The sequence below is a fragment of the Epinephelus fuscoguttatus genome, linkage group LG6 (genome assembly GCF_011397635.1).
Source record: "Epinephelus fuscoguttatus linkage group LG6, E.fuscoguttatus.final_Chr_v1".
Taxonomy (NCBI): Eukaryota; Metazoa; Chordata; class Actinopteri; order Perciformes; family Serranidae; genus Epinephelus; species Epinephelus fuscoguttatus.
Genome location: NC_064757.1, coordinates 20,107,766 through 20,135,645, shown reverse-complemented (window position 1 = coordinate 20,135,645; position 27,880 = coordinate 20,107,766). Strand labels below are relative to the sequence as shown.

The 27,880-nt window shown below is 40.4% G+C and overlaps 1 protein-coding gene across 13 annotated transcripts in view; it reads right to left on the bottom strand.

Moving 5' to 3' along the window:
* The window catches only part of mef2cb (myocyte enhancer factor 2cb), a 210,282-nt gene that overhangs the window by 70,208 nt on the left and 112,194 nt on the right, over positions 1-27,880 (bottom strand). For 12 of the 13 annotated variants that reach the window (XM_049577828.1, XM_049577834.1, XM_049577831.1 and 9 more), the window contains exon 1: positions 2,603-2,849. The exons of the other annotated variant lie outside the window; for it this stretch is intronic. The gene's annotated coding sequence lies outside the window, so the exon portion shown is untranslated. Of the gene's footprint in view, positions 1-2,602; positions 2,850-27,880 lie in introns of those variants that run through there. 13 annotated transcript variants of the gene reach the window in all.

Below are 27,880 nucleotides of genomic sequence, written 5' to 3'. Positions count from 1 at the left end.
ACACTCTCAACAAGCAGCTGATAGCATCTCACTGTGAAGAAAAGCAAGTGGAGCAGAATATAATGTGTGTCTAAATGAGGGTTTCCCAGCTCTGATGTGTGATAGCGAGGCCTAGCGACCATCGGCGCGGGCCCACGTTACACGGTGGAGCTCGGCAGACAAGCGGCTGCGTCTAAAGCTCTTTGTGCCTCCAGGATCACCCCCGACTCATTCTTATTCAGACATGATCAGAGGGGAGGCAGGCAACTGAGATTAGCTGCAGATCAAAGGAGCTGCCTCGCGCCAGCACTCGTGTTTTGTAGATTTAGGCGGCCCCGGCGCACAGGCGTTGTATAGTGGCGGCAGAGCGTCATACTGTTTTCTGGCCTCGACAGTGCTCAGGGGGGTAGATGGAAAGAGAGAGTTTTCACACAGGAGGCTGGACTAGTGCTGGAAATCTTCCATTATTAAATAATAAAGACAATAGAAGAGAATGAAGAGGAAAAATAATACTATGCCATAAGTCATTACAGTGGAACAAACTTGTGCTTTCCTGCCATCATAATTGAAACTGCTTCCACATGTGTAATGGGTCGTGCTTCAGTGATAATTTGTTTTAAAAATGAAATGCACTTTCTACAGTAACATACTTAGGTAACTCAAGAGCATCTGGATCAGTGGTGCCCACCAAATAACCATGGAAACTAACTTCTACACTAACTACTGCTTCTGTCAGCGGCTGTTGCAGAATAAACAAACAGCAAATTACTTCTGTGCTGTATCCTAACCTTCCTTTTCATTTACACAAAAACACCAGTGGAAACCTCAAAAAGCATATCTGCATTGAATTACATTACACTAAAAACTAAACAAGCTGAACCCACAAGTCTTTGTCTTTGATACATTTCAGCAGGTTTCACCTTTTATATTATGACATTGAATGTGTGTCTCTTCCCTCACTTTGAATAAAATGTGATTTTATCTGCATTCACATTTCAGACATTACCAGTGAGGAGATAAATAAACACGCCTCTACTTTTCATGCTGCATAAAGAACGGCAACAATGAAACTAATAGCAGAGTGTGAAGGTGAAGTGACAGGATGAGGAGAATTTCAAAGGCAGAGAGGCAACTGCGTAAGAGCGCTCGCCACCCCACAGAGAACGAAAACAACGCGTTTCCTCAACTCCGCTGACCATCAAAGCCGTGGAATTCAGGGGCAGAAAAGCTAATAAGTGAGGACTGAGCGGTTCCTGTAAACTGGGTCAAAGTTTCTCAGGTCCTGCCTCTTTGAGGTTAATAGCAAGAGAGCAGTATCTCTCCCCAGGTATGAAACAAGGGACATGAGTTCATTTCTACCCATCTACTTATTTTAATCTGCACATTTTCTCTAGTTTAGCTAATTACTGTTTTGTTTGCACGGAAAGGGTGGTTTCCATTTTTCATTATTACAGTAATGTTAATTGCAGTTGTGGTAGCAGATTGTGCAACAAAGGTATGGAATGTAAAATTAAACAACAGAAATCAGAAATAAAATTAACTCGAAATACAAGGATATCAAATTCAGGAATAATATTACTTCTTTTGTTTTATCCAAAAGCTACAGTTAAATCATATGTCAAAGGAAAATGTCCAACGGAGTCATTCACCACTCATTAAAATCAAACAAAGCCTTTGCTTTAGTATGAAATTCCATTCGGTTGTTTTGGGAAAAGTGCCCTACAGTAGAAAGCCGTTCTAATGTCTCCATAACCCATTTGGTTGGGAATAAACCTCTCTCTGTTCATTTAACATGACAAAAGTTTTCTCCTTTGTTTCAAAAGTTTTCCCAATATGTCTTACTTAAACACTGAACTGTGTGACACATATTGCTACTGAAGTGCGTATTTGCCACTTAGGTTGAGGTTACCTTGAGGGAATGAGTCATTTCTAAAGCAAACAGCATGTTAAGGCCATGCTCTTTTCTCTCGCTGATAATTCCAGATTGTGCAATGAGATGTTCTAAGCAATTACCCTTAAAAGTACCAGTAACCTAAACTGACTGTGAAGAATTAGAAGCAGAGAAACAACACAATATAAAGTTCCACTTTAGCGACTGAAACCATTTGTCTTGCCTTGGAGAAATAAAAATGTAGACTTTTAAAACTTAAACACACACCGTTCCAGGAGCCTCAATAAGCTATTCCCCAAGTGCTCTGCAGAGGTGATTGGCAACAGCTGGGACCTGACTCCTCCTTCAGCAGTGTTAGAGCTTCTCTGGTGTCTCTCTGCTTTGTCAAGAGCAGGAAAAACTCAAAGTAAACACCAATTATATCTATCTTTTGGCCTTGTTCATACTGGCTTAGTCTTTTCTGTATTGACACCTAACAAAGACATCATTCACTAAATCCAACAGGGCTATAATGAAACAATTAGGCAAGGGCACTTCAAAATAAATTTCGAGAACAGCTGAAATTGAGCAGCTCAAATATCAAAATTATGGCTTAATCTGTTAAACATGTCATGACCCACTGTGCCGAGTATGGTTTGAAATCCTGACAGGCAGGTTTTCCACCGACAGACTGAGATCCAGAGGAACAGGGGGAGAGAAGGGAAAAGGAATAGGTGTAGTGTGAAAACTCACCCGTGCCGTTTCTCTGCTTCCCCAGGAAGTTACACCCCGCAGCACCAGTGAAGGCCCAGCTCAATCAAACAACAACAAAAAAATGTTTTAAAAAAGAAAGTAAAGCAAAAGAGATAGTTGACCACAAGAAAACAAAAAAACACCAACAAATTGCCTAAAATAAATGTCCTGCATGTGATAAAGCCAGACCAGCTGGCTTTGAATAGAAACCCCCGATTTGGGTTGTGTGTTTGCCCCCGATCTCTGTCTGAACTGAAACCGGGTCTGGTTCTTTCCAACCACCCCCCCGCACCACCACCACCACCCCTACCCCACTGTCCCGGCTGAATCCACCTGCCCCTATCACTCCTGGGTAAATTTAGCCTTCTGAGGGATCAGTGACACCCCCCCACTCCCTTTCTGAGACACACACACACACACACAAACACACCAGACCTTTGTCAGCACTGGCATATATGCCCTGGATTATTGCCCCCCCAAGAATGCTGCCATCTTCACAGTGGCAAAAAAAAGACCACCCTTCCCCCTTTTCCCCCCTTCACACATCCACAACTCCAAACTGCAGACGACATTCTTCTTTTGAATCACAGCTGCTACAGGTGGAGCTAAATATCCATACACTACAAACTTTCAATGTGTTTTCGTAACCCTATGGTAAACATTTGACAGACTAGATGCCATACTATAGTAAATGGGCCACATCTCTAAGAACTGTATTATGGACGATTGGAGATGAAGAGCACCTTGAAAACATTATTATTTCTTTATTTTGACGACCTATAAGGTATCACAGCTGCAAAATCACGTTAGATAAACTTTGCTGCACAAATACCGTTACTGCTTTCATAACCAGCATCAGCGTAATCTATGTCAATCATAAATAAATTACCCAAAAGGAGGAGATTAGCTGGCATTGATAGCATCTTGTCAAATGTCAAAATACCAGGTGCAATGGTATACACCTATAATTTGGTAATTATAAGCTCATTTAACTAAGTATATCTATGACTAAAATACGCCTACATACTTGTTTTTCTCAAAGAGCCACAATGCTCAGGAAATGTCAGTTTTTCATTAATACCTGATAAAAATCATACATCTCCATCCAAGAGAAAAGTTTTCCTAAGCTGCTGGCATCCTGACTGTGAGCCATTTCTCCTTCTAAATGATACATTCAGTAGAATGTAAGTATCAACAAGCTTAAGTCGTAATATCCTCTGTGACTGTTTTCACATTAGAGTTTTGTGGGGGTGGCACGGGGGTAATTGCATTTTTATCAAGTATTTTCCAGTCAGGGTCTTATACCTGATGCCAAAATCTAATGTAGATAATGACACTGAATCATACATCCAAAATGGTGTTTTATATATCCCTCTTAAATCAACCAATTTGTGAATGTGGAGATTGATGATATGAAGGAAAGATGAGTAGAATATAGATTGATATTTTCCCAGAATACATCCAAAAGAGGAAATCCACCGTGAGACGAGATAAAACAGTGGTGTTCCCTTGATGATAGGTATTCACACCCTTCTGACAGTGAAATATACTTTGTATTGATCCGGTTGTATTGTTTACATGTTTCTGGGCACAGGTAATCAACTAATCTGTTTATTTTTGGAAATTTCTGTCACCACAGCTACCTGCGCGCCTATACATTGAGGGATCAGTGTCTGGCCAGTCTGGTATTTGTGATGACCTCATGGACAGGAATCCAGTGATCCTTTAGGATGGAGGCGGGGAGCTGTTAATGGATGTTGGTGGGAGTTCATTTAATTTTGGCATCCCCAGATGAGGGAGGGATTCAGTGTCTTGATCAAAGCTTTAGGTTCAATCCCAATACGCCCCTTACCACTACCACTTAGCCCATACCCCTCTGCTTTGCACGTTCACATCTAGGCGTAAGGTGTCCCAACTCTTGTTGGGACAGAGCGGTAGGGTGAAGTGTTAGGACTACATGATCCTCCAAACAGAGGTTTTTCATAAGCCCCTTTTACACTGCCAGATATTCCGCAAATGTTGGGCCGTTTTGCCGGCAAGCTGTGAGCATTTAGACACACAGAGAGGGATTGGTGAGTTGATCCAAGGTGCTCAATTTTCCGCCTCATAGGGCAGTCATATTGGTGGAACCCTTTTAGTTTAAAAAGACAGAGGCAGCCTTCTGCAACGGGAGGGGCTGTTGAAGACTTGTGGGAGGACCTGTTGATGACGCAGCACGTGCGACCCACTGGCGGTGGATAAACAGGAAACAGCTGATAGCAGGAATTAGCGAGCAGCTAGTAGCAAGAGGGAAATGCAAGCCTGACAGACACTGTAAAGATGAGCAACTGAGGAGACAAGGAATTGCGCGCCCTCCTTGCCCTCGCAAACGAAGAGGCCATTAACCATCAGATGACAGGGACGGTGAAGAACGGGCCGACTTACGAGAGAGTCACCAAAGGACTGACCAGCCGCGGCTTCCCTCCCACATCACTGTTTACATCACACGCTGAGCTACACGCTTTGTTACTTGCTCATGCCCCCCATTGCCCCGAAAAAGGCGCATTCTGTATAAACAAAAGTAGGTAGGTGGCATTTTGCTGCACTCCCCGATTTTGTTTTTATGCCACCAATGCTGAAAAAAGACTGATTGGGCTTTCCTGCAACTTTGCACAATTCCTGCTAAGGGCTATAGACACTCTCCGAGTGTTAGGAGAAAGCTTTGGCAAGATAGCTGTACAAGGAACAAAAGAAACCCACAATCGTATTTTCCTTGTTTATAAAGATTTAAAGATTACGATAACCGTTGAATTATCTTGGTTTAACGTCGTTTCAGTGAATCATGGTCCTTTCTGTATAACAAGCATAACAAAAAATGCTAATAGTGTATGTCTCGGTAGCAACATTACTTTTTTTTATTGCTGATTCATGTATTAGAGCCCCACATTTTTTCATATGTCTATGTTGCTCCCCTTCTTTGATGGCATATGACACCCACAGTTTAACTAAAGTCCAACAGTGAAGTTGCTGCACCTGTTACTGCTTCTCTAATAATGGTGCAGACTGGCAGGGTAGAAACATCGGCTGCTAACATTAGCCTACGAAGCACCACTAGTGGCCTGGTAATGAAACATCATTCAGTTTTATATGATGATAAACTTAAATTGTGAATGAATCGTGAGAATCCATGCTCTTCTATCTCCATTAGATAAATGGCAAATGTCAATATGATAATACCATTACCGCCAAATTTGCTTCTGCTTATGTAAATGCCATCCTCTATGATAACAACACTGATGTCATACCAGGGTCTTGAAGGGTTGTCTGTTTCACAAGGGAAGATTTCAATCATTACCACCTGTAACTCTGCTCTGAGGGGCAAAGTGGCACTCGAAAACAAGGGGTTAAGGTAAAAATAAGAAATGGGACTGGGCCTTAATATGGTGTCATGATATATGCTGTTCCCACAAAGCCAAATTACTGATTTTAATACCACAGAGCCTGAATAATACCCAATCATTTGCATGTGCACACACATTCACATTGTGCTGTGTGCGTTTTCATTGGCTTGTGTACTTTGAATAAAGACTTCCTCTGAATGCACTGCATTGCCAGTAGGGGCCTGGTGAGAGGGCATTTTTAGCTCTGTCTCCCTTTTAATGGGGCTTGTGGGGTGACTATGTAAATGGACAGAGGACTAAAGCGTGGCTGTCTTTTTATGAGCGTGGCAGGGTCAAGAAGGGGAAAAACAGCGAGCAGCATGGCAGTCTGTGGCACACTGTCGACCACAAGAACCAGCGAGGCTGCAGTACAGTCCGTAAACTTTAAGAGTACATCCTGTCCTAATCAAACGAGGACCAGCCAGTCCATATACACTCTGTTTGGTTTGGGCGCAAGGATTTTGTGTAGTCAATGTATTTATGTGTGTGTTCATGCATGTGCATATGGAATTCACTCATTAGTGTACATATGTGTGTTCTTGCGCATATTAGTGTGCGTCCCCGAGGGGTGAGGCCGTGCGTCCGTGCTGTGGCTCACAACACTGTGGGCTATGCCAGCGGTGAAACACAAAGTGTTCTGTCAGCTGAGAGGTGACAGGAGCTCAACAGGAAACGTGGCATGGCGTCTCCTCTGAAAACTCCTTTCAGTCTGTTTTATTTTCTCTCCTTTTTTTGCTGTTGCTTTATCATTAAATCATCAACAGAAAATTAAAGTAATTATTGTAATGAACCCACTGACAGGTTTATGTAACTCTGGGTGGATTTATGAGCGCTTCTATAACAACTCTACAGTGGTCCAGGGCGGCCCCACAGTCTGGCTTTGAGCTGATGGTTATGAGAATCACTTGTAAGAATGCACGCATGTGTATGTTTGTTGTCTGAATCTCTCTTTAAATGATAATGGTGCAGAATACTATGGTAGACGTTATGATTTCTTGGTCAATATTTGTGTGTGTGTGTAATCCAGAGGGGTAATTTCTTCTTTTGCCTACAGTGCACTGCATGGCGTGAGCTGACTTCAGCGTGTCTGCCCAGCCCTCTGCTCCACACAAGGTCGCTCTGTGTGTGTTCGGCCTCGGAGAATGAGGGGAGGCCACGGCGCACAATCACCACTAAGCACATACCTTTCTGCCCCACAGCCCCACCAGCCCAGACACAAACCCAGGGGCTGTATGTTTATCAAGCGTCTCAGGGTAAGACTGCTGATTTAGGACCACTGCTCAGGTCCCGTTAACCATCGTTTTCATCGCAAAATCACTCTCAATGAAAAGGATTTCAAGCGCTGACTTTACATCAGCGCTCAGAATCTGATATGCTCAGTAAATACCAGCCGAGGCCTTAACCCAACCAGGGCTGCAGTAGATTAACGAGGGTTGACCGAACCGGTCCTCTGGAGCTCTATCCTGATGAGCTCTGTTGGTTTTATAAGAGGCCCCCTGTGACAGGATCTGATAAAACACAGCAGGAGGAGGGTTTGAAAGAGAGCTGGAGAGTACAAGAGAGAAAGATTGGGAGAGACAAGGACATAGAGAGATTGAGAGAGCGCGAGAGTGAGAGAGCGAGTACACACCTCAATCCAAAAACAATATTTTGACTGAAACCTTACCCTCTCCATCTGGCTCTTTTGAAGGGTGGATTATGACTGGTGCCATGGCTAACTCTTTATCCCACACTGTTCCTTCTGTAAGTCCACTCTGACATTTTTCCTAAAGGACAGTTGTACAGGAAATAAATGAGTCCTGTGACTACTATCGGGCATTCAGAACATAACTGAATACAGTGAGGAATTTTTATTGAATGTGAAAGAATACAGGTAATATACTGAACATTTTCTGTATAGAAATATAATACAAAAAATATTAAAAACATATATAATATGGTCCTTTCTGAACTTGTAAGAGGATTGTAGGCGGCAGCACAAGCTCTCCTTTCCTCCTCTCCTCCCGTACTGTGATTCATTGGCCTAAGGCACCATCTTTAAAGTGGCGGGCGGTCCAGTTGAAACGTCAGCCCCATATCTGCAATTTAGGGGAAACGTCAAAGATATTAGCGAAAGACTAAGAAAGGGCAAAAATAGGATGACTCCTTGATTAGCCACATCTCATAAGCTTTGGATCGAGCTCACAATATCAAAAAAAAAAAGAGCACTTGATTAATATTCACGCTTTAAGTTTTAATCACTGACGTCGGATAAAGTGTGACCACATCATTCAATTAAATCTCAGTGCACTGACTCTCATTTTCTCCTCATATTGCTCTTTGAGTGTTTTCATCCCTGAGTAAACCTCCATGGCAGATGTTTTGACTTGAAAGCCAATAGGAACGGAGACAGTGATGAACTTGTGATGCAATGTGAACTCAACTAAACTACATACTGTACCACATTCAATAATGCCATATTAACTCAGTATATGATCCCGACTTCCTTTGAACGCATGCCAAGCGAGAAATTGCCTATTAGTGTATTTTTCAAAGTAATGCTATATTTAGCATCAATGCATAAAGAGTTGATCCTTAGCTTGTTGAATCAGAGCATTGCATACTATGTATGTTTGTCATGTCAGTGCATTAAACCATGTAGCGAATCGTCGTTTAATGAATCATTCATTTTTTAATGTAAACACCTGCTGTAGGTGATTGAAATCAAAGTAAGATAACACAGCACTGAGGAATCGTTTAGCCCTATATTTACCTAATGGGCTGTACATTAGTGCACACGCATACCATTAATGCTATATTGCAAACATTATCATGGTCTGCACAGTACTTTAGTGTCTCATGATTACTGGTGGTCCATATGGTAAACCAAATGAAGAACACTAAAATGTATGGAAAATGCAGTTCTCTTAAATGAATCTGTGGTTTTGCATTTTGAACAGGATGGGGGAGACACATGTAATGAGAGATTATGGCTCTTTTCAGACACTGCTTCCATGAGCACAACAACCCATGTCTTCACATTTTGGCTTTGCTGCACCTTATGCGTCATTCAGCTTAACTTATGCCCTCTATACACTGTGTGATTTTAGCAATCTTATAAGACCATTGCATGACACACTGTGAGACGTGGATCTAATAAACTTTGGTACGACGACACGTTTGATGTATGCAGATTGTATGATGGCCGTTTACAACTGAATCGCAGGTCACGACGTACGTGAATATGCAACGTCATCAGCATGCACCGCATCAGCGTACGCCATCCATCTGCGCCACCATAGGTTGCTTGCTCACCTGGAAGTTGCAGTTCCTCTGCAATTTCCTTCCATGCAGCGTCTTTTTTCTTGCGGCCATGATAGCAGCTGGAGGAAACATCAAATAAACAAGGCTTCTGCTGCCACAGCTCCACCAATCTTTCCTCTTCTGACACCGTCAGAATTTTATCTGGGAACTGCTCACTGGTCCGACAGCCCATTGGTCCGACATCCCATTGTTCCGACCATACTAAACCCATTGTTCCAAAGTCCCGTTGTTCCATGGACACTTTTATGTGCCGTCTAGTGGTAATTCATGTAAAAACAAGATAGCAACCATCACTGCAAAATCAGCCTACAGCTGATTCAGAGACAAAAACTGACAAGGTGAAAAACCTGATCAAATTTTAAGGTTGAAACTTGTTTATTTATGCTAAATAACATTTGTAGTTTGACATGGCATATGTATTTGACCAATTTTAACAATAGTAACAAGCTAAAATTGGGAAAGTACTCATTTAAGGAAACTGAGACTGTTGAATTATTGCAACATTTCACACAGGCCAATTATTAAGTGTGACCGATAAACGGATGTTCCTAGCTTAGATTATGGAGCAAGGAAAACTCATACAGAGTTACAAAAAAAAATCACAAGGCTTCAACATTCAACTCTGAAATAAACACTTTTATACTCTATCACACACTTGTAACTATTTGAAATAAACCCATTGTCCCCATATGAGGATGTAACTCTTTTTGCAAAACTACGTACTGACAATGCTTCGTTTTTTAAGATCATTATCCCAAATAACTAGGAGAAATTATAAATGCATACTAAACAAAAGCATGAGTCTTAGAGTATCATAGGTTAGAATGAGGAGAAACTAAACCACTGGTGATGTCTTGGTGTGTGTGTATCACATCATTCCACTTAATTTATTGACATCCTCTAAGGTGAGGTAACTCATTTGCTTTCTTCATTCCTCCTCATTACACACCTCTTTCATGTTTTACAACTTGTTTTGTGTTAAAGTGTTAAATCACTTTGATGGCTCATTTTCAGTTTTTATTAAATGTGGATTCACATGGTAAATAAACAACTAATATCAGATTAATATATCACTTTCAACAGCTTAGGTTTTTATTGTTTCCTCCGACTATCTATTTTGGATATTTTGCTGCTTTTGTTTGCAAACCTCACAGCTCAAGTATCAGAGGTCTTGCTTCAACTTTGGTTTATATGCAGTCTGGTGTGGATGAGAAATTTCAGTTGACCCAAGGTCTCTTGAATCTTACTCAAACTTTGGATAAAATATTGAACTGCACCCCTGTCTGAAATTCTGAAATTTTGACTTGATATACTCGTTGATGTGAGCTGATTTTCAGAATTTTTTTTGCTGTTGTGTCCTGGGTAGGTTTGGTGTCATATACAGCGTGGCTCTAGGGTCCAGTGGGCTATACAAATGAAGGCATGGTAAGGTCTTCAATAAGGCATGCCCTCTTAAAAACACAAGTTTGATTTCTTTGGATAATATTAGATAAATCCCATATTTTAGTAGTAATTTCCAGATGGAATTCCCAATTGTCCCATTGGAACATCTGACGGTTTGTAAGTCATAAAGAGATATGACAAAATTTCTATTCTTGCCTTGCACACACCTTGCAATATCCTTTGTAAATTTCAAGAAGCTATTGTCAGCATCGTGCGTGCAGTGACATCTGGGTAAAACTATATGACAGCTGAGGTATATCCATACTTGGCTACACCCTTTCGGATTATGATGACAAAGGAGTGTTACCAACGCTTATGTTAAATGTATGACATGAGAGAGTACAGTGAAGCAGCCACAGCCTGCAGCTCACAGCAGACCAAAGCCTGAGGGAGTACAGTGCTTTGGTGCCCAGGGAAAACAAAGTCTCAGGCCAGAGGTTTAGGGTGTTGCCTGGCTCCTCTGTCAACTGCATTTAACATGACAGAACACAACTCTGACTCAGACCACATAGATAGAAAACTTCTGACTATGTCAGGGGAAAAAGTGATATGTCAGTCGTTTCATTGCGGCATATTCTGTATGACTGCCACGCATGCAATGGAGTGGAAGTCGTAACTTGGTTAAGAAATATGGAAAGGCTTTTTAAAAACCCATTGTTGTTTCTTTATGAACAGTAGAAAGGGGTAGGAATAATAATAAAAAAAAAAAAACTTTATGTTGTGGTGAGTTATCTGCTAAAAAAAACTGTTCAATATTACTAAATTACTTCCCTCACATATCAATAAATTATGACTATAGATTTGCTATTGTTTTACATATAAGAAATCATTTATAAGGGGAAAAAAACTATTTGAAGGGCATCATTAGATAGAATTTAGTGTTGAATACAACTTAATAAGGTGGGACATCCCTGTGTCAGGCCATGTCTTCCTTCCAACGTTGCATCTTCGCCTGATTTATATTTGTATTTCTGATTTATATTTCAGAGCACAGTGTGATATTTCTTAAATTAGCGTCTTCATTAAAAGGTGTCTTGTTTCTTCCATTAGATGCTGTCATGGTAGCACTCCTGTAATCTGTCTGATGTAAATCCTCTCTGCTTTGTGGTGGCTCTGAGTAAGGAACTCCGCAGGGCTTACACGCATGCCCGCCAGCCATATCACACGCACATTCACACATCCTGCAAAGACACACAGAGAAGTTTATGCGGAGCACACGAACCCATACACAGTGAGTACAAGCACGCACACACACATACATACATTGACACTGTATGCATAGGTTCACGGAAAGGAAAAAAAAAGAGAGCGAGACTTGTCATCCACCTGTCAGGAGCAGTAATCATTTCAAAGTGTTTCTCTCTGTGGCCTGTGCTCCACGCCCTCTGTGTTGAACACTGGAGAATAATCATTTAAATGTCTCCCAATCAGCCCTTTTGCCATCTTCAATTACACCTTTCCACCCTTACATTTGTATAATTTTCTAATCTAGCCGAGGCGTGGGGCTGTCAAATGTGCCAGAGAAAGCAGCATAGCACCGCCAAAGACTGACAGATGGATCCACCAAGATGGTGAGGCATGTCTCTGGATCTTCCATATGCCCTGGCACTGCTGGTGGATTATGGTCACATCCGGCTGGATTTTCGCTATCATTATTGAAAGGACTTGTGGTTGTTTTCTGTCTGTTGACAACCATGTATTTCTTTATAAAAGCAAAGCAGATATACAAGCTTTTCTGGAGGTACAAGGCGACTCAGGATGAAAAACAGCATGTTATAAATTCAGACTAAAAGCGACAGAATAAAAAAGTCAAATTTCTTACTAGGTTTTACAGTAGTTTAGCACTACACAAGTTGACTAGTTATTCTGACCTAAGTACAACAGAGTGATTACTTGTGCTTGCAGTAGCTCTGATTCTACTCAGTATTGATTTTCTGCCATTTCACAAGTCCAGAACTCACTGCCTTTGTGAGGAGCCACTGAGGGGTAAAAGCATTTTGAAAGGGCAGCTCTTGGCTGAGCTCAGGTTCTGGTAGTGCTGTTCTGAGTGGATGGATGTGGAGTGCCAGTATAACCCAGAGTCATCACCCATTACAGTGTTTTAGGTTAAAGTGCCCAACTGCCCACCACTCTCCGAACTGAAAAAAGCACCTAAAAGGACAGTGAATGGTGCATTGGACCCCTTGCTTTCTTTCTTTTTCCTCTTTTATTTCTGGAGCTGACTTAATTGGAAAAACTGCATGGCTAGATACTTTATAGTCACATTTGCTCTCTTTCTCATTTTAATAGTATTTCAATGTAACACTCCTTGCACACACACACACACACACACACACACACACACATATATATATATATATATATAGATAGATATAGATATATAGATATAGATAGCCTGAGTGTCAGACTGAAGCTCCCAGAACCTTCAGTCTGACATGGCTTCCATTGAAGGCGATTTACAAGGGGGAGGGAATTTGATTTTTCCCTAACCAATCAGTAGAGATCAACGACTAACCCAGAATCTGACGTCATTAGTATCCATGCCTCAGGGGTGCCGAAAACAAGCGAGCATTGCCCGTTTAAAATGTCTCCGTCATTGGGCACGCCCAACTGCATCGCCATTAAATCCAGTTTAGCAGCTTCCTTAACTTGGTCCTCCATTAACGCGAGTAGTGGCAAAATACCTCGATAGCATCGTGTAGCGGTCGCCATTGTTGCTATCCTCACCAGTTACCCACCGGTCTACAGCTTGACATCAGCGTGGCGCTGATTGGCTAATCGCTAGACGCGCCCCCACCCGCGGCGTTCATTGGTCCGTCCATCGTATGGACGAGATAAATCGCATCGCAGTATGCCAGAGATGCAAGCCTACTCAGTTGAGTGGGCAGGGTCTATGGTCTGGAACCAGGCTAAGATATAGATATATATGTATATAGACTATATACATAGACTATATGCCATAGACTCATTTCCTACTTACAGTAGACCAGAGCTGTGTACATGGCTATGGCTACATGAGTATGGCTTTCTGTTTTTGTTTTTGTTTTTCCTGTAGTGTCACGTTTGAAACTAGCGGCGACCTCTAGAGTTGAAAAATGATGAAGCCAACATGGAAGTGCCAAAAACTGCAGTTCCTTGAATGGCCACTTGAGGCTGGCTCCAAAGACACCCATGGTAAAATGGCCAACTTTACAGCAGAAATAAACTTGTTCACTGCCTGATAAATAAAAACTGTTTTTGTCTCTATAGCTAATTTCCCTCTTTGTGACAACTCAGCTGTTTACATTTCTTTTAGGCTTAAAGTCACACACGATTAAGGGCAGTCCACTTTGACTGACAGCATCCACCCCTTGCTCCTCCATATACTAACCTCTGGCTCCAAACAATCACGACAGCAGTGATAGAAACTCCAGGCTTCAAAACGGGAGTCCATAAACCAATCAACAGTACATTATTTTTACAGTCTATGGTTTGATGCAACAGACAGGCCAGAAAACAGGTTAGTAAACAGCAGAAAGCAGCATGGAGGCCAGTGAAAATGTTACGGTGGTTTCTTCTTTTTTATATCCCCTACTTACACAGTTTCTTTCTAAAACTGGTGCCGACTAGATTTTGAACAATATTTGAGTGCTGCTTGGACAGAGATGGACAAGATTTTGTGACGGCGTGTCATTTTATTGCGGCAGAAAAAGGGCTAAAATTAGCATGTCCACCAGGGTGTCATATTTCCATCAGTGCAAATTGGAGGTAAATGAAGCTGGAGCTGATAAATACGTGTGACTATTGCAGAGTCATTGGTAGATTGTAATCTTTCTCATTTAAGACAAAAGGCAGATGTTAGTGGGTGTTTGTAGTTTTTTTGTTAACTGGGAAAGGGGCTATACAGCCAATAGGTAGAACACAAAAATATCTCATGATTGTGTCTACAGTCGTTACATGGAAAAAAGTTAGACTTTCAGAAGCATCATTAGGAGGAATGAAAATGTAATCAGTGTGATTGCCAGGCAATGACAATGTACATAAATAACATAAATAAACGCTTCTCCGATGACAGAAATAAGAGATCAGTGGTAATCACTGCCACAGTGATGTTCAAAGATTGGTCAAACACACACACACACACACACACACACACACACAGAGACTGATTAATTAATGCAGATTAATTATGAACAAATGTGATGCTTCAGTTCTCCTGGCAAACTTAACAGCTTTGGCGTGTGATTTCTGACTCCTTAGAGTAGATTTAAGGGATCTTTTAAAATGGAACATGTACCCTTGTTTTTGACTCAAATACCTGATTCAATCCATCAGCTCTCAGAGTGAGCCGGAGCCAAGGCCAGCACATCAAGTCACATTCATCTGCTCTAAAAGTGCGGATAGAGAAACATACAAAAGGTTTCATTCCAGTAGAAAAATGCAGCACTTTTTTATAAAACACATCTATAGTTTAATATACATATGCTATTTAGGGATGCACAATAATACTGACACGTCATCAGTATCAACTGATATTGGCTTTAAAATGAAATATTGGAATCGGCCAACATGCTTATTTCTGCTGATACGACAAACCAGTATTTTTTATTCAATTTTTTTTTTCATTGACAAAATGAACATGTACCAAACATCAGGTAAATGATACAGCACAGGTAACAAAACAACACATCTGAAAGACACACAATATGAAGAGAATGAATGAATGAAAAATGAAAACAAACAAATAAAGACAACCCTTTCACAGTTGGCTTGCACAGCGTTGATTACCACCAGAGCAATTAAGCCGAAAAGATAACTTTGGCATGCTTGTAAATGATGGTGAAAGGACCATTAACCAAAGATAACATGTCTTAAGTGCTTATGATTCAGTTACTAACTTCCCAAGGAAAAAGACTGACAATATAGTACGAAATGCTGATACCCCTGCGTGAAGATAATATTCACGATCAACCAAGACACATAAATCAGTCTGTAATTTCAGCATATGAACAAGCTGTTATGAGTAAAAGGTAATGAACAGTAAAACAATTGGGCCCACAAATAGTAAGTCTGTAAAAGTCTATGTCATATGTATGTTGTAGCTCAGAGCAAAGAATCCATGCACCTAAAGTTCCATAATTTATGGCACCGCAACATCCTGACCACGGTAAATCCAGAGGTCCCTACATAACAACATCATTCACAGAAAAAAAAAAGGTTTAAATCCAAAGGCCAATGCCAAATCAAAAACACTACAATGTCTAAGGATGAGTCCCGCAGTGCTGCGTTGTTGTCTTCTGATATAGTGTTATCCTCTCTTGATCCACCGACTGATGTAAACTCAACTGCTAAGCTAGCTAACAGCTAGCAAGCTATAGTCCACCCTTGCTAAAAGCTGCTAAATTAGCTAGCTAGATGCTAGCGGGCTAAACCGTACACACAGTTCTTCTGATACACCACTTTGTCAAAACATTTTTTTAAGTCACTGAACTAAAGTCACTATTTAGTACTTTTTCCTTTGCCACATGCTACCATTACTCCAAGGTTGCCAGGTTTTACCCTTTTTTTCTTTGCTCTCGTCACAGGCTGACAGCTTAACAAGCAAATTACCATGCATTAAACTTGAGCTCTACTTAGTAAACTCTATTTTACAAATGTCTTAAACCCCCACAAGGTAAAACAACACTTTTAGAAAACAAGAGGTTGTAAATTACATTTGTTAATTTTCCTGAGGGCTTTTCAAATTCTAAAGGAAATTATCTTTATAAAAGCATATAAATCTGACAATGAAATATTAGTATTACACAAAGCAAACACAAGAAGCTACATGGTCTTAAACCAAGGTAGACCTACATAAATGAAATAAATAAAGATAAACTGGAGTACAAGCAGACAGATAAAGAGCTATATTCAGTCAGAGAATTTGGGGAAGAAAGTTGCATAATTTTCCACAATATATGGATATATCAATAACGGTATCAGTATCGGTTATTGTCCAAATGAGACGTTATATATCAGCATATCGGATATCAGCAAAGGTGTAATACATGAAAAGAGATGTAATAAACCTCAATAAAGCATTTTGAAAGCCATGAGGCATTGTAACTAGCCTATGTAATACTATGATCCTTCTTCCGACTCAATAAGAAACAACATTCAATACAACTCAGTTTTAGCTTATTCAAGCAGTCTCAGCTCCACTTTAAGTGTCTGCCTTGGTCTCAAAGTTCAACCCTGTCTCAAAGAAATGACGTTTGTATGTTACAAAACAGAATTCTTAATTACAGTGTTGCGGTAGCGTAAAATGCTGCTGGATTATGTTCAGAAATTTCTTTTAGTTTACTTAAAAAACCCGGTAGATGATTGGGGAGGATGGTAGGGGTATAAAGTGCAGGACCTTGACACCAGAAGCTTGTGTTCGCGCACAGACTCCTGTCTCATGTTCAGCTAAAAATGTACTTTGGTTAAGGTTAGGGAAAGATGATTAAATGCCATTAAAATTCACATTGTAAAAAGACTGCCTATTTTGGTGAAAAACAACATGACATGTTGTTTACGAACATTTTACTGATATGTTCGATGTCAATGTACTTGTCAGATACGTTAATAAGCAACAATTCTTCATTATGTTAATCGAAAATGTAATTTGCTTGGCATTATGTGTGCCTTAGAAATGTATTTGCTGTTTTAAATTACTTATATAAAAATGTCATCTCCAGGAGACAGGGCTGCAAAGTTTTGATCGCAGGCTCTTGTATAAGAATAAACAAACCGTATGTTGGCCATAACTGATCACACCCTTATTACTAAATTAACTAAATCAATATTGCTCTCTGCCTATCTTTCATACATGCAAGAAAAAAAGAAGGATACAAACATGTCATGTTCTATCCTCATGTGTCAAAACATATACCAGATATGAAACCTGATAAATTAATCATACAACACCTTGATGATAAGCCATTAGCAAAATCTGAACTAAGTTAAACATCTTATGAAAACACGTAAAGCTGTCATCTGCATTCCCCTGTCATGTCAAACAGGTCAAAATAAATTAATTGTGTGTGAATGCATTTTTAGAACTTGCAATTCTATCACTTGTGCAATTACAAAGTGTCATTTTTTTTGGATACTCCTCATCTGGTTAATTTGCCCTCGGCAGTAAACATCAGAGAGCCACTGTAGCTACAGCGATGGACAACTTAAACTTAATATCTGCCTCTTGTAAACATGTTTATTTTTTCTCTTTTATTCAGCGGGGTCTGCGTACCCTTCTGAAAGTGGAGGACATCCACTGATATTCTTTCGTCTTTCATTTTCTTCCTCTGAACTCCATTTCCTTCAGCGTTTGATTAGATTCCAAGGAGCACGTTTGGCTGCAGCTTTACAACACAGATGTGACAATTTAATAAGGCAAACGCGTGGTCTCCTCATCAGAAAACAGTCCCTCTTTTGTAACCATCTGTTTAGAGCAGTTTAAACCAATGCTCCATGTTATATTTAGTGTCATTTCTCATTTCTCACAGGCAGTTTCATATTGCTGAGTGACGAGAAGGATTTGGCCAAGGTCTGTGTTTTGGTTGAAAAGTAAACAAAACTGAGGGTATCTTTACCTTTGGCTCGATATAAAAGGTAAAACAGGAATGAATGAATGGAAAAAAAGTAATTTGTTAAGGTAACACATTTTCAACAGTTTTATAAAATGCATCTATGGCTTACAAAAGAGAGATGGAGAGAGACAAACACTGCCTAGGGCTATTTTGCACAAAGCCCAGGACTTCATTGATCTCATCCTCATCAACACTTTTTCTCACAGTAGTCCTGTCCTCACATTGCATACACATGCTGGCTTGGGTTATTGGATAAATAATGCTTCCTGTCATAAGTCTTGCAGGTTGAACAGCTGTCTGTTTGAGGACAAGTGTGGCTGTTCAGATTTTTCCCAACTGGACTTCTGACAGACACTTAAACAAACAGAAATGCAACACCTCTGCATCAGATTCCTCACCACGGCTGAAGGAAGGAGTGAGAGATGGATTGTAAGACAGGGGAAAACTGACATAGTGTGGGATATATATACATATATATATATATAGATAGATAGATATATATATAGATATATATATATATATAGATATAGATAAGATAATGTTGTTACCTGTCTATTCAGAAAACATACCGAATCAGTGCAGTGATGAACATTTTGTTCTCACACTGTTCAAAACACCCTCTGACTGGCTATGAATAAGAGTCATCTGTCAACACTATTTTCAGACTCACTCTCCTGCGAGTATCAAAACTAAACCAGGCTTTCCTCTAAGAAACCAGGAGAGAAAGTCGACACAAATCACACAATATAATCTTTATGTTTAAAGACAGCTGTTCTAAATCCTTAATTGAAAGTAGGAACCAAATGAACCATGAACATGAGCACACAGAAATGTGAAGTAATCCAGTGGAGCTGTTTTATGTGTTAAGGCGTAGCGAGGCACTTTTATGCTTTTCCAATAATGTAAAATGACACTAAAACAGCAAAACCAATGTTTAACACTGACATGTGGAGGCAGAATATTGTTCCTTACATGAATTTTGCATTGCAGGGTAGTCATAGTGACTCATCAAGCAACTCGGTCTCCTGCTGTTTAGCACAAAACCTGTCAAGTAGTGTGTTTTTTTAATCCATATATTCTTAAATCTAAATTACACTTCTGCTGCTGTGCACCTATGCACTCTGTGCGGGCTGGTGCAGGCATCTTGTGTGTGCGCCAGGCAGATAAATATATATATATATATATATATATATATTGCAACAAATTGCGCATAGCATGTGATTTCACACATGCTTACATATAACATGCTACATACTAAAGCTCCGTAACTGCCCTCCCTTTCCATTTGCTTGAAAGGGAGAAGTCAGGAGAGCATTACATAAAAGGCCACCCCCCATACTTCCGCTTCCTTTTTTGGGTACACTCTCCAACGTTGAACTCCAGCTCTTCAGTGATCTCCTTAAATACATTCATTCATTCATTCATTCATTCATCTTCTAACCGCTTCATCCTCTTGAGGGTCGCGGGGGGCTGGAGCCTATCCCAGCTACATCGGGCGAGAGGCAGGGTACACCCTGGACAGGTCGCCAGACTATCGCAGGGCTGACACATAGAGACAGACAACCATTCACACTCACATTCACACCTACGGACAATTTAGAGTCACCAATTAACCTAGTCCCCAATCTGCATGTTTTTGGACTGTGGGAGGAAGCCGGAGTGCCCGGAGATTGCCCACGCGGACACGGGGAGAACATGCAAACTCCACACAGAAGGGCTCCCACGCCCGGGATCGAACCGGCAACCCTCTTGCTGTGAGGCGAGAGTGCTAACCACCACACCACTGTGCCGCTCCTTAAATACATTGTGAATTGAAATTAAGTATTTTTATAATCTGTCAAAGAGGGGTCATACTAATGCTTTCTAAATGACTAATAGGACAGGATAGGTTGATTGTCAGTGACTTTCAAAACGATTTATATGACCAACCCCCAAACAGCATGTACTACCATTCTAACGTTCGCAGTTTTCCTTAACGTCATGAAACAAACACAGTTCAGCTCAAAAACTACCTACTTAGGTGCTGGAAAAACAACATGGTTTGGCATTAAATAAGCACTTTTGCCACGAACGTAATGTGATGTATATCACATACAACATGTCACATATGTCACTAGCACGGCATGCTACACATACCTGCATACTAGACTACGTTGTTAATTAAACTCAAGGACTTGAGTGAAAGTCCTGTGTTTGTTTGACCCATCCACCACACCTACCGCCCACCCTATAGGGGCTTCTTTGATATATTTGCAACATTGTATGGATTTTATCACTTTTTATGCTACATCACATCATTACCTTCTCTGCTCCTATAATCACTACTAAGGCCACTAGAGGTCAAATGGGTCATAATAAGCTGCTTGCATAGTCGACCTATGTGGTTATTTTTCTGGGTGACAGCAGGCTGAATCATACAAGTGACAATATCTTTTAACTTGCTCTATGAGCCGTTCAGTCTTTGCTTGTTGTTATTGTTGGATGTGAGGTACTTTTTCAGAAATCCCTCCTCTCAGTTCAGATGTCCAATCAAAATTTTGTAGATTTTGTAGAAAATTTTGTAAATTTTGTAGTCAAATACCGCCATTCTGTCAGTGGACATCGGCGTCAGACAGAATGATACACACCAGCAACTACTAAGAGCGAGAAAGTCCGTACAGGAGAGGTCAGGGAGAGGGGAGGTGGATGGGTCAAACAAACTCTGGACTTTCACCCAGGAGCCCGCTGATCATTCCCCATATGAAACCAAAAGTCAATGGCATTATTCTAATAACAACATAGTGTGCTACTATGTGTAGCATGCAATGCTGGTGCATGCGTCATGTGGCAAACGCCCTTATTCTTAGTCAAACCGTTATGTTTTCCTCTTGACCTAACCATGTGCTTTTGTTGCCTAAAGCCTAAAGGAAATAGATCGAAAAACAACGTGTTTTACCTACATTGTAAGTTTATTTTGAAAAAGACTGTATACATGTAAGAGCAGAAAAGGTGCATTTCCTATGGAAACAGAAGTGTATTTTGAAAAGACATATTGAATATAGCAAGTGTAAATTGACAGGCTGTCTTTGAACATACAAAATTGACACAGAGGAGTACCTTACACATCATATTTTGACAGGTAGGTCCACTGACAAAGCAGAGTTGGGATGAAAACATGTTGGCGAGCTCCACAAACCATCTATGTGGCTCTGCAGAAATTCTGCTGTAAGTTTAACATGCAATTCAACTCAGTAGCAAAACAATGTTCTATTTCCCATCCAGTGAAAAGGTTTAATGATTCAGTAATGTGTCCAGAGATTTTAAACATAGTTTTTGGCTTGTAGCAATCACTTGATCTCTCTTCACTTTTAATTTTAAAAAAGTCAAATTTAGTTTAGTTTGTGCGAATAGTTAAAATGGTGGGTTTGCATTGCAACCATAAGAAAGTGTGGCGTTTAACTGGCTAACAGAACTTCTGATTTTGGATTCTGGTTCACCATTACCAAACACACTGTTCAATCCCAATCAATACCATGTAACTATATTTGCATAGTAGATTTCCATTTTGCCTTTATAGAGTGTTGGCAGATTTATTTTGATAAACACTTGAGATGGCAGCTCCTTCAATGCCTTACAAGCTCCTTCATGCACATACCCCTGCAAAATGGGGTGGAGGTGGAAATGGGCGGAGTTAGATGTGACACTAACTGTCCTGCTCCTCTTCCGCCTCAATTCTGTTCCACTAACTGTTCTTATTCAGTGCAACTTCTTCTTTCTCTCTTTCTTTCTGAAGAGCTTAAACATGCAACATATATTACCAGAGTACATTACTGTCTATATTCTTAGATCAATTGGAATTATGTATAACTCTGTTGTACTAGGATTCAGGGTACATAAAAATAAATATTCTTTAATCATTGTTAAAATGCATTGTATCTACTAATCCAAGGATTGTAGCTTATTAAAATGTTTCATTAAACTGTATAGGAGATCACATGTTACAGTTTATGGTTTCATAATAGACACCTGTCAAACACCATGCAACCAAATACAATAGCTCTGCCACAAACACTACCTTGATGTTGTGACACTGGATTAGAGAGGTGTTAATAAAAGTTATATTTACATCTCTAATCATAATCGTAGCACACAGTATATATATTAGAAACAAGATTACAAGAAAAAAGTTAGGATTTTATGAAACAACAGACTCAATAACATTTTTCATATAACAATTACTTCACAACATGTACAATATTATGGAATACAGGGAAGAAAGAAGGGAGGTGCTGTTTGCAACCTGCACCTACTGGTATTGATGTACCGGCCCTTCCTTGGCTCACACATTAAAAGAGAAAAGCGATCACAAAAGGAGCTAGACTGTGCTGTGTACACAGTTTCTCTATATGTTGGCTGTTGGAGCATAGACACACATCAGGGATTATTGAGTGAACTCAGTGCTGACTGAAAAATAGAGAATGCTTGTATATGCCTTGCATGAATACTATGGGATTGTTAGATTACAGTGTGATTATATATATTTTAATATCTTGAAAACTTATTGGATAATGCTTAAAAAATACACATGGAGATGCATTTCTTTGTAAGATTATAAAACTCCAGTTTTAGTGTATTTTGATACTAAATGTGCTCATTAAATGTTTACCATGGAGCACATACAAAGAGCTCCGCATGCACAGACTTCATATTGCTTGTATAACAGCAATATCACAAAACAAAACATGCAGGGAAAACAAGCACACAAATAAATTACCATTCTGCACGGATTCAAAAAGCTGAAAGAGCAAAAGACGGGGCGGAAATCATCTGCTGGTAATTGTCTCAGCAAAACTTCCTTCTCCAGCTGAAAAGCAAGGGCCTGGACCTTGGACGCTGCAGCTGATAAGGCTTTGTGTGGAGTTAGTTATTTTTTGGGGGAGTAGTGCAACCCGACTAAGAGACTTTATTGATTCAAATTAATTAATCCACTTATAGAGGAAGGGGATTCTGTAGCTCTGGAGCGACTTAAATAGTCCACACAAATTAAACTGTAAATTTGTTGCCTTTAATGATATTCCCAAGTAATTGAATTGCAGGAATGCTTCAAAATATGTGGCATTAGCATGCAAAAACCATGTGTTTTAGCAATGGATAACCCAAATAAATTTGATATTAATTAATTTTTGATACGGTTCAAGCCTATTTAGTGTGATTGTAATTACCATCTCGGTGGTAAAGTAAAAGCATGTGGGTTTAGTGAGGAAGAGCAGATAAAGCTAATACAAATTCATGTTTCAGATGTGAGCAAATAATATAGAGGAAAATGTATGTGAAAAGAGGGTTACTTGTGCATTTATCACTGGAGTACATAATTTCAATTTATATAATAATCATTATTAATGCAACATAACAAGATGTGTGTTGTTTAATAATTCCACTGCTGTGCACTGAAACTGCAAATCAGTATCTGAGGCGGTGTTAAGTATTTTCTTAACTTTTTCATATATATATATTCTGACTTTGGTCTGGCAGTAAAGTTGTAGGTGTCCCATATTGCTCCAGTTCCTCTTTTTCCACCTCTAATACTTTGTGACAGCCGTACCACAGCATCCTTGGCTAATCCCAACAGGAAAAGCATAGATTAGACATTTTGTACCTGCACAGATGATTTTACATGCACTCCATGACAACTGCCACTACCCGTGCCAAAAAAAGAAAAAGTGAAAAAGATAGGCACGGTAGAAAAATAAGTACGACATAATTATCCCTTTCTAATTTACTGAGTGAACTTGGTGGGATAATTGATGCAGCGTTGTTCCTCGCACATCTGTTTTCCATGACACATGCCACAATGTGTATATGCATCTGTGTGCACGTGTGTGCGGCGGTTTGGCATGCTCCTGGCTTGAGACAGGTGAGACTGCTTTCACACCTTTGCTGTAGATGTTCTTTGTCTCACACAGAAACACACACACACACACATAGGAACACACACACACACACACACACACACACACACACACACACACACACTTTATTTGAAAAAAATATATCACCCCCCACTGTGTTTAAATACAGTGTGCATTGTATATATTGTGAAACTCACTATATACTTCTCAGTAACTTAGACATAAGTTTATACTCTGAATACAGCCCTTATTCCTACATATGACATACTTCTGTTTTTTCACAGCCCGTCACTCATATAACACAGATTAAGCCATTATGTTAAAATCATATTGATTGCAAATAAGTATGTATTATTAACAATATGAAAGAACAGCAAAAAAATTTGCCATTTACAAAATTTTATAGGTTTTTTCTTTGGAAACTCACAGCTTAAGGGCAAGGTTTCCCAGGAGAGTGCTTGAAATCTGGCTTTCCCAAGTTAAGAATTTAGCCAGTTAAACTACTTGTGTGTTTATAGCAGCAAGGTTGAGTTAGCTGAAGTTATGAGGTTCCGCTATGTGGACGGTCTCTTGACCACTGTCACATTCAGAGCTCACACCGTCTGAGCTATAGCTTCATTATAGCTTCATCTTACCTCTTACCTTCCAGTATCAAAGCAACTGCCATTTTGCACTAAACCTGACAATCAAAGGCTGGACCGTCATGTTACCGTGAAAGTAGGCTAGTATAAACAAACTTAAGATGTGATCACTTGAATCCTGCATACCATGAAAAAAGAGATAACTAAATAAATATACTCCTACATATCTTGGGTCGAGTAAAACACTGGAAAAAATTTAATTATTTTTGACATGTCTAATCACAGAAACTTGTTAAAAGAAAACAGTTTGACCAATACCAGGAAGCTGAGTGCCTGGGTCATTAAATACCCGAGGTTTGCATTTAAGGGTAAATCCATCACTGAAATCTTTGTATGTTTCCAACAACACACCCTGCAACAACCAGCACAAGGTATCGTAAGAAAATAGTTTAGCATCCAACTGATGACAACACTGCTCCCATGAAATTAGAAAGAACACAAAGTGCAGAATTCCACATCATCTTGCTGACAAACTTCAAGCCTTTTCATGGCTGCAACAAGCAGCAGCTTTATAAAAAATGGATCCCCTCCAGATCTACATATCGACACTGCATCTCAAGCCACTTACTGCACCTGCACTGAACGTTCATTCAAAAGAGCGTCATTAGCATGCCATAAAATTGCTAATATTCTCATTTAAAGTATAATTTTTATTCAAATGGAGATCTTTACTCCTAGAATAAATTCATCACTCATAGAAATCTTTTTTTTTTTTCTTTTTTTTTTCTCTCCAACCAAAATCGACCAAAATCCATTCAGAAAGTTTAATTTTGCTAGCTGGGCAGTCATTAATTTCAAGGCAGGCAGGAAAGTTGACACTTTAATGCAGCTTACACTTTTAATGTTCTCAGCACTCAGGTATGATTGGTTCGATTTGAGTGTGTATTTTCTGAAGTAAAAGTGTGGTTCATATCTTTCTCCATTAGAGTATAAGAACGTTTTTTATAACCCTTATTGAGATGTTGCAGTTTTCCCTGAAGGTGTTGTGCCTAACATATTTATCACCAACAATGCTGAATCACAGTTGACGGTACACCATTATGGCAGACGCAACAGGATGACCTCCCCCAGTCAAAGCATAACCCCCCCCCCTCTCCTTCTTTAAAAGGACCCTATGGTGAGGGCTAATGAAATGCAACTCCTCTTCAGCTCCCCAGTGAGTTGAAGAGGATTTTTCTGATTGAAAACTTCCTGGAGGTGTCTTGCTTGGTTTGTGAAACGTTGTAATTACTGCTGGGGGTCTCCTCCCCGCTCTGTTTGCAGGGGGGCTGAGCAGCGTTTGCTCGCGCTCCAGGGTTCTCCCTCAGTTCAGCACACTTAGGCCCGTCTAATTAGAGTCTCTGCCACGTCTCCGTACTGCTGTCTCCGTGCGCAGCTGGGGACAACCCCCAAATCAAGCTGTGGCACACAAACGCACACCGGCCGATGTTCTGCAAGCAACAACAGGCGACACTCCCAATGCGATGTGAACATTAGCTCCTTCCCTCTCCCTCTCCCTCTCTCATTCATCCCCTCCCTTCTCCTCTTCATCCACCACCACCTCAGTCCTCTTTTCTCCATCCTTCTTTTTTCCCTCGCTTTGTTCTCCCTGTTCTCTTCACCAAGCTCAGGCACAGCAGCTACAAAGAGCCCCACATAGGAAGATGAGAGGGAGCAGAGAGTGAAGAGGGTTCAGATGCTGCACAGCGCTTGTGTGCTCGTACGTGTGTTTGTGTTTCCATGTGTGTGAAAGTCTGAGAGTGTGAGGCGGCAGGAGATCGCCAGGGTAGTGAGAGTCGGTAGTACACCCAGAGGCACTGAGAAAGAACAGAGAGAACACTTGCCCCCCCTTCAAGAGCAGTTGTTCAACCCCCCGAGGCGAGGTGATGCAGGGATGGGGGGGAGCAACGAAGGGCGGAGAGGTGGCAGGCAAAGCTACACTCGTCTGCTTTTCTCTTTCACCTGTTCACCTTTACAGTCTCTTCAAACTCTCCCCCACCCGTTCCTTATACCCAGTGGGTTCATGGAGACTGGTGGTGTAGATTTTTTTTTTTTCCACTTCTCCTTGTCTCAGATAAAGTTGAGAAAACACCAGCTGCCTGTATACTTGCAAATCTATAAGATACAAACAGATGTGCTAATCTCTTGTACAGGTGAAATTCCCATGGATGTGTGAATGTGCGTGAGCATCAGTGTGTACATGTGTGCGTTGAACACATTCGACACACCTGCAAGTACTCTCCATTGCAACACAACTACACTCTTGTACTGTCCATTTGCTTTTTGGAGTATTTAATTACACTCTGTGGCTTTTGATTCTGGCTGGGGGGAAAAAAACGAGGTTTGTAATAAAGCTCACCTTCTAAACCCAGAGAGAGGATGATGATGTCGTCCTACTCTCAGGCCCCGTGTTCATTATGTATACTGCTTGTATGTTTCCATGTATGCATGCATGTGTTTGTGTGCGAGTGTGTTTGCGTCTAATGAGGCTGTGTTTGCTTCGATCAAGAGGGAGGGATACATAAACATGGACGGGAACAGCAGCGTTTGAGTCACATACAATGAGGGATGAAACAGTGTGCAACACTGATGTACCCTCTGGGACTTGTTCACACACATACACACACACATACTGTACGCAGAAAAACACACATGTAGGCTGTGCATCGTGGCATCAATTGGTAAAAACAACACAAACCAAAGAGCGACCATGCTTGGAAGAGGCCCTTGTTCTGATTATTTGGAGCAATGTACAGCCTTATACATTCATTTTTCTCTCTCTCTACACACACATATATATATATAGATAAATACACACACTTGTACACATATATACATATATACATATATATATATAGAAGAGAAAATGAGAGAGGCTGGGAAACACAATCCTGCACCTGGAGAGACGAGGGAAGTGACCATATCTACCAAATACACTCTCAGTTCTGCTCTGGATTTTCTTCCATTTCTCTCTCCCTCCGTGTCTCGTGTTTGAGAACACACACCTGCAGCCAGC